The following is an 11,301-nucleotide window of genomic DNA, read 5'->3' as shown; positions in this document are numbered from 1 at the left end:
CTCTTGCTATTTCGGGATGTTACAATTCTCCCCCATTTATATTAGGCTTCCCCCTCGAAGCCTACAGCAACTCAACTCCAAGGATAGTCCCACAACGCTCCACCTGGCCTTAACCGGACCAGGTCTCTCAAGGCATACATATCAAAACTCGAACATACTTTCCCCTCCTTCACGGTGTTCTGACCACCATCTCGAACCGGGCATCGACTGTACCCCTGATCATCACTCTCAATAACTGAGAATTACCCAAGATGCAACTCTGCTCTAAATCACAACCATCACTCAACTCATAAGGGCTAGGAAACCATGAACCATCGGATCCCCGATCCGAATCCCACTCTATCTATTCCGTGATGACGGAAAGACCCATTCTCTATCTCAGAGCAACTCCCACGAGTTCTCCTCTTGCAATCACATACACATGTTGAACTAGCTCTAGCACCCTCAGGTTGGGAAAACCCGATACACTGATAATACCCTCAAACATCCCCCAGGATGAACCACTAATATACATACCCCATACCCTGATCAGAATCACACTGAGAGTCCAGGACTCTCCCCCTGCATCCTTTCCAAGCCTCTTGGCTCTACACCTGCGGAATTCCTTCCGCAACCTCAGCAGACATCCCAACCCGGATGAGCTTCTATTCCACTTCCGCAACCACGATGCTCAAAAACCATACTCGAAATACTCTGATCATAACTCTGCTCTGCCGTTTTCACTTCCGTGAACTTGCACTCCCTCTCGGAGTTACACACCTTTCTCTCTTCCTTTTCCAAGGAATCCACTTGGCCACATTGTCACTCCAACAGGTGCCACAGTGCTCGCCCAACGCGACACCACCCTTTTTGCGTATCCGTTATCCACATACTCTGGCTCTCATCGCAGGGGCTCTCAAGCCCATGCACTATCTCAACTCATCAAGATCACTACCCGGGGCCAGACCTTCTAATGCAAACACACTGCCCCAAACCATATCCTCAACAGATCCAACAATACCTACAGAGTCTTCAGCATGACTGGACCGCCTCACCAGGCCTTCAGCCCATCTGGACCACCCTCAGAACCTTCAGCCAATCTGGACCGCTCTCAGTGCCTTCAGTTTGGCTGGACTGTTCCCCGAGCCTTCGGCCTGACTGGTACGCCTACCGGCCTTCAGTCTATCCGGACAACTCAACTAGCATTCATCATTCCGAGCTATCACCTCCGGAAATCCTCCCATGCATAGTGTTCTAGCCCTCTAGGGGTTCCGAACTCTAACTCCATCAACATACTCGATCACGGCCTGCTTCCAGGCCTCCACAATCAAATGCCCTAGGTCTGTCTCTTGCCCCGCATGCCCGACACTCACTCCTATCAGCCTATACTCTGGGCTGACAGAACACTGTTGTAACCCAACAGCTAAGCACCCTCAAATACTCATCGATCTCCCGGAGAATTCTCCAATTCTCCCCCACTTATAGCATTGACTAACAACCGCCGGTCGCCATCAACGACCTTCCAGAACAACCCTGCACAAAGAAAACACTTACACACTGACTGCTTCCCACAAGCATAAACAACCCTCAGCAAAACACATCTCCTCACTGATCAATCCGCTCAAAAAGAATCTGATCTCCAATTATCCATTCCACGACTGCAGATGCTACCCGACATTCAACCCAATGCCGCATCTCCACTAATAACCCTCATGAAAGATAACCAACGGAATTCCCAAAACAACAACCCATAACCAAAACCACAACCCGCAAAATGACGAATACTGCATCGAAAACCACACAAGGATACCAGCACAAAACAATGCACCACAATAATCACAAGATAACAGGACATCAAGAAAGACACATACCCGCAGCTGTCTCTGGCACTGCCCTGACCTCCTCTGCAACAAGCTGAAAAGCACGACCCTGAGCCCTTGGGGGCTCCGCTCCACCCTGACCTCCACCTGTGATCCTCAAAGTGGCCGGTGCTGGAGCCTGCACCGATCCAGCAGCAAGCTGTGGACAGTTGACCCTCAAATGTCCAACCTGATGACAAAGATAGCAAATCCTCACATCCCGAACTGGCACTGACTGTCGACAATCCCTCGCATAATGCCCCTCCTTTCCGCACTTGCGGCATGCACCTCCGGACCTACAAGCTCCGGTGTGACTCCTCCCACACTTTCCACAAGTGTGGCTGCTCAGATCCCCCACTCTAACATCAACGGTCTTGGACCGTTTCGGCGCCGGCTGCGACTGCACCGGGGCCTGCCTCAGCTCACACAACTGCAACTCAATCTTTAACTCACGCCGCCTAGCGGCCTCCTGCAATTCCAACAATGTCCCGCACCTCTGCGCAGACACAAACTGCCTGATGTCCCTCTTAAGCATGCTTAGATATCGAGACATCTGAGCCTGCTCTGAAGCGAACTCTGGGCAAAACATCACCCTCTCAGTGAACATCCTAGTGATCTCAGTCACCGACTCCGAATCCTGCTTCAGCTCAAGGAACTCCTGAGCCAATCTCTCCCTCTCCACCTGCGGAACATAACGAGTGAGGAACATCTCTCTAAACTGATCCCATGAAACCGCGACTCTCTACGCATCTGAATATGACCCCGTGGTCAATCTCCACCAATCCTTAGCCCCGAGCCTCAATAGGTTCAGGGCACACCGCACCCGCTGATCGGCAGGGCATGAACACGTGAAGAAACACCCCTCCACATTCGATAACCATCTCATAGCAACAATCGGGTCCTGAACTCCATCGAAGGTGGGAGGCTTCGTATAAGCGAAGTCCCGATACTGAAAGCCCCGACCCGCTCCTCCACCTGCCGCCGCTACAGCCGCTGTAGCCGCCGCGGCAGCCGTCTCTGCGAGAGCCGCATAGCGCTCATCAAAATACTTAACCATGGCGGTCTTAATCGACCCAAACATCTCTGGCAACTCAGCCCGAAACAACTCAGCAATCTCATCACGTAGGATCTCACGAATCCTCGCATCCAACTCGCTCGCGCTCATCTGACCGATAGCCTCGGGCGGTACCGATCCACCCGGAACTCCCTCTCCTGCTCCCGATCCTGACCCGGATCCACTCTCATCATGCCTCGGAATCTCCATACTGAAAAACACCACACAAAAACTCAGAATCTTCCCACAACCTGGGATCCAACTCTCGCAACCCAACCCTAGAGATCATGGTTTCCCTGATACGCGTATGGGTCCTGTGCTTTCAGTAGTACGGGCCCATACTACCTTCCACACCTACCCATATTTGTATGAAGTACTACCACAACACCCTAGAGAAACATGCATAACAACGCTCAATCCTCACTACTAGAGGAACACTGAAAATATCCCATAAGGAACCCTAGGCTACAGGCATCACAAATCAGGCAACATATCATGAAATCCTGAAGATCCCTAGCCTATCACTAGCATGCTGTTCTATCAAAGCTCAAAACAAATAACATGCATGGTATTTTGGGGGTTACTGATGTGCACAAAAGTACCCACTAATTTTAATATTTATAACCTAACAAACTTAACTATCTATGCACTTATAGGCAGTGTACCTAGTCAGATTACAGTATAGCTTGGGTAAGTCGGATGTCGATCACAGGGAACGGTGTTCTAATTAATTTACTTACTATTAAATTAACCTAATTTATTTAACAAGTTTAATAAGGGGTTTTATCTGGTTTTACAAGATCGGATGAACTTAAATTAAATTCAATAAGTAAAAACACACTCTTGTTTAGTTTGAATCCACTTCTCCCTTATGGCTAGCTAACGATTACGGATTACTAAGTTGGTTTTTAGTTATATTAGTAATTTAGTTCTATCTTACCAATACTTAACTAATTCATGTCAAACCATGTATGTTGACACATAATTAAACACAGAACTAATTATGGATGTAAATATGCTATGTAAGATTTGTTGTGTAAACGCAATTATGATCACAATTCACGTTCTCTAGCACAGCTAAACTTTATTTATTCTAATTACTAACTAAGATTGGTCAATCCTAGCTCTAACAATTCAATGTTCACTAAATTATTAGGTAAACAGGTTCATGCAGTTTAATGGTCACTAAGCTACACAGAACATGCAAATAAGCAATTAGATAAACAAATAATAACATGCTAGGTCATACAAATCAAACACAAGCAAATTTTTACCAACTAAGCTCAATCCATAATCATATAACTATTCATAAGTTTAAAGCTTCATCTAGCTAAACAAGAGTAGCTAGATTCAGCTGCTCATCATAGTAATTAAACTAACACAGCCAAAACTAATAAAAGACATGTTCTAAAATATAAACCTTTACTTCTTTTGGTGTTGAAAACCCTCTTCCAGAACCTTTCTTTCACTTTGAATCGTCTCCTGGAACTCTTTTTCTTCTGCCAAAAGCTTCTCTTCTCGTAATAATCAAGAGGACTTATATAATCCTCAAAAACCCGCGCCACGTCGTGGCCAGATGCGCCACGTCGTGGGCTTCAAGTAATCCGCATCCTTCAAGGAAATCCTCCGCGTCGCGATGTTTATCTTCTGGAACACCCGTGCCACGTCGTGGGCTTCATCGCCACGTCGTGAATTGAGCTCTTATCGTGAATTGATTATTTTCTTGTCTTCCAAGCCTCCCATGTTCCCCATTTTGTCACCTTTGGTCCCTCTCTTCGAAAATCTTTTATATTGACTGAAAATAACAATTTAAACTCATAAGTATCATTATTCTAAACATATTATCAATTTATTAATAAAAATGTACTTAAATATTGCCTAAAAATAAGTATAAATATGGCAATATCAAAATACCCCACACTTAGGCTTTGCTTTCCCTCAAGAAAATTTAAACTTAATTCTTAATTACTAACACTACACAGAACAATCCGACTCTAGTTCAGCCATTATGCCAAAACCTCAACGCATGCATTTGTGTCTAAAATTCTCCTAAAGTACCCCCCCCCCCCCCCCCATACTTTAAATACTCACAATCTTCATAAACATTCGCCCACTTTTTCCGAACAATGCTCATTTTATGCAACCCTCCGAATCCATCCTCAGAAAACCTCTTAACCTCAAGGTATTTTTAGTTGAGCAACCTAAGCATACATAAACTAGAATTACAATTTTCCGATACCACTATGGAGCTCTTTTCGGAATTCTTCATTTCTTTGACATTTGATCTTTGATTTCTTTGAATTCACCACCTTTGTTGATTTGATTTCTGGTATCTTCAACTTTTTGGATTTCTTCAGAATTTTGATCTTTTGATCTTCACTTTATTTGCTCCAAAATTCTTACAACTTTTTTTCCGTAATTCTTTTTCTTTCTTTTTTTTAACATGTACCTCTCTTTTTTCACTCAAAACCTACATGCTTAAGCAAAGGCGCTCAACCTCAACCTTTATTGGTTAATGATAATAATTTTCCTGGATACATTTTAGGTTTAGGCTGCTAAACATATTGCATCCCTCAAACCAAGCGGGGTTGTGTTTTTGTTCCATGATTTCACTAAAATAAGGGAGGCCACAAATGCACTATAACGTATATTGGCTCAACTAAACATTTGAACTTTCATCGGATCATCCCGCATAATACTAGCAATTATAGCTCAAATTATTACTACTAGATTCAATTAATAAAAATGTGAATTTTCAAATTTTTCTAGCAATTTACTTTTTCTACCCCTACCCCACACTTATTTCATACAATGCCCTCATTGTATGTAGAAAAACAAATCAAAATTAAAGAAAAGGGAGAAAAAGGAACAGACTCCCCTGGGATAGTGGCGTGAGTATCTCCAAAAGTGTGGAAAATGTGCAATTGGACTTCCAAAAATAGAAACTCGGTGTAGAACTGGTTGAATACGTAAATAAACCACGAACAGGACTCGAAACTTCAATTCGTCAAAGTGGGTATTTGTAAGGAAAAATGTGGCAATGATAAACTGGATCACGTCGTGGCATATATTTGAACACGTCGTGATATGGGTTGAAACCGCAAACACCAAAATGCAGAATTACTACAAACTGCAAGAGCGCCACGACGTGGCATAAGGATTCCACGTCGTGGAAACTGAGCATCAGCAGAAAATGACTTGTTTGCTTTATTTACTCTAGCAGCTTTGACCAATGGCTAACTGGTTTCCGACGCTTCTATGCAAATATATTTCCCAACTATAACCTCCCTCCTAAAATACCCCACACTTATCTTGAATTGTGGGTTCCGACTCACGACTCTAAGCTTCCTTGACTAGACAAACACGACTCGAAAGTTAACCTTCTATGCTCCTTACAATTCCAACGCTAATCTGAAAAATTAGATCAACCCAAAAGAAACAAAAAGTAACATCATAGTCTTAATAAGGTTTTACATCACACACCAAAGTCAACAAAAAAAACTACTCAAAAACAAAACAAAAGAAATAAAATCAATCATCATCTTGATCTTGTGCTCCACTTGGCCCTGCCCCATCATTTTGCGGACGCCATAGATCCTCCCATGTCGGAAAATATGGATACTGTGGTGGCATAGAAGGTGGTCGGGCCACACCCAAATGCGAATAAATACCCTCAGTAAGTTGGGTATGGTAAATAGCATGCCCCCGTAGATTATCCAAATATGTTCCCACCCGACTTTGAAAAGGGTCGGTGGGCACTCCCTGCACATACTGCGAAGCAGCACGCTCTCGCTCGACTTCACCTCTAGCCCGCACATTCCGACGCCTCGGCCTGGCTGGTGGTTGCTATCCCGGCTGCACCTCTTCCTGCTCGTCATCAATCGGCGGTATAACAAAACGACCCTCGATATTCACCACCGCTCGCATCACACCCAAGACTTGAATGGTCAAGTCTGTGTCCGGGAATCGAGTAAGATTCCTCACAAAGTCATGGGTCAAAATATGATATGACCTAGCCAGGCGAGTAACCAAATGCCCCCCAGTAATCGGGCTCCCAGGCCTTGAATTGGCCGCTTTCTTCCCCATAAACCTCGCCAACATATAAGGCAAATCACAGCAAACCCCCGGGGTAATAAGTTTCCATAAATAAAATAGATTCTGGATGGGGACCTTATCACCATGATGCTTGTGATTGATTGAAAACGTGATAAGGCGGTGCAAAAATCGGAAAATAGGATTCCGAATTTGTGACTCACTCGATTCACGAGTGTTGTACTCATGGTTAGAAATTCCCCGCCAAAACATCACATCCAAAGTACCCGGAACAAAATCCCGCACACATCCAAGCAAGAAAGGGATAAAAAACGGAGATTGCGTCTCCACTTCCGTATATAGCCCCATACGCCAAGTAAACTCCCGAAGACTACACTCACGATATACACCACCCAAACGAAACACAAGTGCCCTATTGTAGGTGACATCAAGGGTGCGCTCTTCGAAACATACGGTAGAGAAAAATTCTACCGACAATTCCCGGTACACGGGTTCTTGAATGGCGAATAAATTCCTCCACCCATGACAAGTGAACGAAAATTGATCTCCAACATAAGTCTTCGACCAATAACGTTCCAGCTCCACTACCATTCCCACTCTACCAAGCCATCCCCAATCAATAATTGGGGCTATTGCAAACTCCCTATTGTATAACCATCCAAGCCGATTCTCGTAGGTTGTTAGCAACGGTCGGGGAATGTTTTGAGGAAACTGGTATAGAGGATGTATGCTTGCTACATCTATCGGGTTTTCCTCCTGCTGAACAGCTCGTCGTGGTCCCATTTCTGCAAACAAAAGCAAACCAAAGCAGCAAATAACATATTAAAACATATAAAATTGGTCTGCCAGAAGTCACGACGTGGCCAGGCTATGCCACGTCGTGGGCCGCATCGCACACAGTTTCTGAATCGATCTTTTTTACAAGCGATTTCCACAAAAATAGTGCTTGGGGTTTGTTCCTATGGACATTTAAATGGCATGCAATCTAAAATCAACCACTAGATTCAACCAATTCTGTGAATCATTGAAACCCTAATCACGAAAACTTGAAATTGGAAGAAATAATTACAAAATAATGAATAAAACACATACCAAATGGATTAATTAGCAAGATCTTGCAAGGAAATTGGAAGTATAATAAGAAATTGGCTGTGGGGTTGTGATGTTCCTGTGAGTGCAGCAGTTTCCAAGTGGGGGTTGAGGTTTCTCGGTCAAAGGGTTTTAAGCAATTGGCCCCCCCTGATTTTTAAAGGCCACGACATGGCGGGCTATGCCCACGTCGTGGACCTTAAATTTTTCGTAAGATCGCGCATTCTATTTTAACCCACGACGTGGCTGGGCTATGCCCACGTCGTGGAAAGTGCCAGATGCAAAATTTTAATAATGTTTATCATATTAACTAATTACTTTGCATATCATTCATTATTTAAAGTTCCCTACAGCCAATTCTCTACTAATTACCCGTTTTTTAGATGATGAATCGATGTCTTTCCTAATTAAAAAGAAAAGAAAGAAAAGAAAAATTTTTAAAAATGCAAACCAAACTCGGGTTGCCTCCCGAGAAGCGCTTCTTTTTCTTGGAGTCTTGAGCTGGACTCCGTGCCTTCTACGTTGAATCTTCGGAAGAGTCTACCACCAGGATCTTTTGTTCCTTGAACCGCCGTTTATAAGCTTGTACTCTCCTTTTATACGCCTTTTTTGAATTTTCCCTTTTAGCTTTTCCATCTTCTTCATGTTTGCGTTTTGTGCCCTTTGTTTGTTCCTTGCACTCCATAGCATTCTCCGCTTCTTTCACCACCAGCCTTGTTACTTTTGAAGTGACTTCCTCTTCATCACTTGTCATTTCCTCGTCCTCTTTACTCACCCAAGAAGGCGGGCTCTTGTAAGCTATGACTTCAATCAAATACGGAACAGATGCCCTTGGTTTTGTCCTCTTGTCTTGATGAACTGGCTTTATCTCTTCTTCCATAAGCTTTTCCAGCTCTTCTAGTTCATTCTCCTAATTAATTGTGAACACCTCTTCTTTATCTTCTTGAAATTCATCTCTTATCCTGAAGACTTCTTGTTCATCCCCAACCCTCAAAGTGAGCTTGGACTCGCGGATATCAACAAGGGCACCAGCAGTGTTAAGCAATGGCCGACCAAGGATTATCGGAACATCCGTGTCTTCTTTCATGTCCAAGACTACAAAATCTATTGGAAAAACAAATTTTCCAATTTTAACCAAAATATCCTCCACTATGCCTCGGGGTTGTGTCACCGAACGGTTAGCCATGTGAATCTTCATTTTTGTAGCCTTCATCTTTTGAATCTCCAATTTTTGATAAAATGGAAAAGGCATTAGATTAATGCTAGCCCCAGAATCGGCTAAAGCATTAACCTTCATTTTATTCCCAAACTCGCATGGAAGAGTGAGGCGTCCAGGATCCCCCGTCTTTTCTAGTGTTTCTCCCATCACAGCTTTTGATGTTTGCTCACTTAGAATCACTGTAGACTGCTTCTTTAATTGCCTTCGCGTATCTATCAAGTCTTGCAGTAATTTCTGGTTCTCGGGAGCTTTGGATAAGGACTCAACAAAGGGAGTATTGATTGGAATCCCTTTCACATGCTTCACAAACTCTAAATGTTCCTTCTCCAGTTGACTAAGTGTTATGCGGGTGGGAAATGGCATAGATGGATGATAATCTGGAATAGGCTCAAAAGATTTTTGCTCAGACATGCGCCACGTCGTGGCCTGAGTAGTGCCACGTCGTGGCGCTCCTGGTTCAGCACTTTCTCCATTTTCGATCCTTGATTTCTTGGGCTGTTGCGGTTCTTCTTCCAACGCCTCCAGGAACTCAGATATTGTATCTTCTTCAGTATCGATGGCCATTACGTGAGATTGGGCTTTTACTTCGGGATTCTTCGGGGACAATTTTTCATGAACTAAAGTGGCTAGTTGACCAAATTGTACTTCAAGGTTATGGATGGAGGCTTGCTGGTTCTTTATCAATGTTTGTTGTTCCATGATAGCGGAATCCGTGCCATCATGTCTCTTTTCCGAAGCCTCCATAAACTTCATCAAAATGGTCTCTAGGTCGGGTTTCTTCTCGGTTGGTGGCTGCTCCTTTTGGTAAAAGCCTCGACCTGTCTGCCTATACTTCTCTTCTTTTTGCTTCTTATACTCTTCATATGGCAGCCACTCCTTCTTTGGTTTCCTCCAGTCGTCATCAAACTTATCCCCACTAGAGTAGCACACTTGAGCTTTTCTGTTCCCAAATTCATCCACATTGCAGTCCTTGGTCAAGTGTGGACCACTGCATCGCTCGCACCCCACTCTTATGGCATGTATCGACTGGTCCATTTGTGTTATCCGGCGATCCATGTTATTTAGCATGGCCATGACAGCTGCAATTTCTTCCGTTTGGGCCCCTCCACCGCCTTTGCTTCCGTCTTGCCTCGGGTTATGGTATTCGCGGGAGTGTTTCGCGAATTCTTCAATTAGCTCTTTGACCTCCCTTGGGTTTTTCTTTGTCAACGGTCCTTGAGAATCAAGGAGTTGTCTTGTCACCACATTGACCGCATCATAAAAGATTGACATCTCTTGCTGCACATTTAGGTCATGTTGAGGGCAATTTCTGAGTAAGCCCTTGTACCGCTCCCATGCTTCGTATAGTGACTCCCCCGGTTGTTGCTCAAAGTTGGCTATTGCCTTCTTGAGTTTGGCTATTTTGGATGGTGGGCAAAACTGGCCCAGGAATTGCTCACGCATCTGAGCCCAAGTGGTGATTGTACCCGGTGGGAGTGCTTTTAACCACTCCTTAGCAGCTCCTTTGAAAGTGATGGGAAGCATCCTAAGCAAGACTGTATTTCTGGTGACATTTGGGACATTGAAGTAATCCGCAATGTCGCTGACTTCGTCTAGATGCTTAAAAGCATCCTCATGATCCTTCCCGAAAAATGGGATGTCCTTCAGTGCTGTCAATATGTGTCCCTTCAGCTCGAATGTGGCAGTGGCGGGTATTGCGGGTTGGACTAAACCAGGACCCATATCTTCTTGGATCCGCTTCTTGTATGCTCCCATGGACATTTCTTCAATTACTGCCATCTCGTTCCTTGGCTCGTTCTCGGGTTCACTTGTGTGTTCTTCAAATTCTGGCTCGGTGTCACTTTCGGACTCGGTTTGCACGGGTGTATGATCCAAATGCTCAAGATTGCTCTTGTGTTTTGCTGATGAACTTGACTCTCCGGTCTTCTTTCCCGATTTCCTAGAGAAGGCTGACTTCAATTCTTGCAAGGGCGTCTTTTTCTTGTGAAGTGCAGACTCGGGGTCTTCCAGTGGTGGCACCAAGTGTGTGTTTGAGCTTCTGGTCATGA

The 11,301-nt window shown here is 44.3% G+C and overlaps 1 non-coding gene across 1 annotated transcript; it reads left to right on the top strand.

The window, feature by feature from the left end:
- Positions 1-10,541: 10,541 nt before the first annotated feature.
- Positions 10,542-10,648, top strand: LOC145077446 (small nucleolar RNA R71). Its single transcript, XR_013693190.1, has one exon. It is a non-coding gene; the product is annotated as a small nucleolar RNA R71 (small nucleolar RNA).
- The last annotated feature ends 653 nt before the right edge of the window (positions 10,649-11,301 follow it).

Source organism: Lactuca serriola, chromosome 9 (genome assembly GCF_051521515.1).
Source record: "Lactuca serriola cultivar US96UC23 chromosome 9, Lser_US96UC23_V15, whole genome shotgun sequence".
Lineage (NCBI taxonomy): Eukaryota > Viridiplantae > Streptophyta > Magnoliopsida > Asterales > Asteraceae > Lactuca > Lactuca serriola.
Note: the sequence above shows the minus strand (reverse complement) of the source record. Positions and strands in the feature narration are given on the sequence as shown.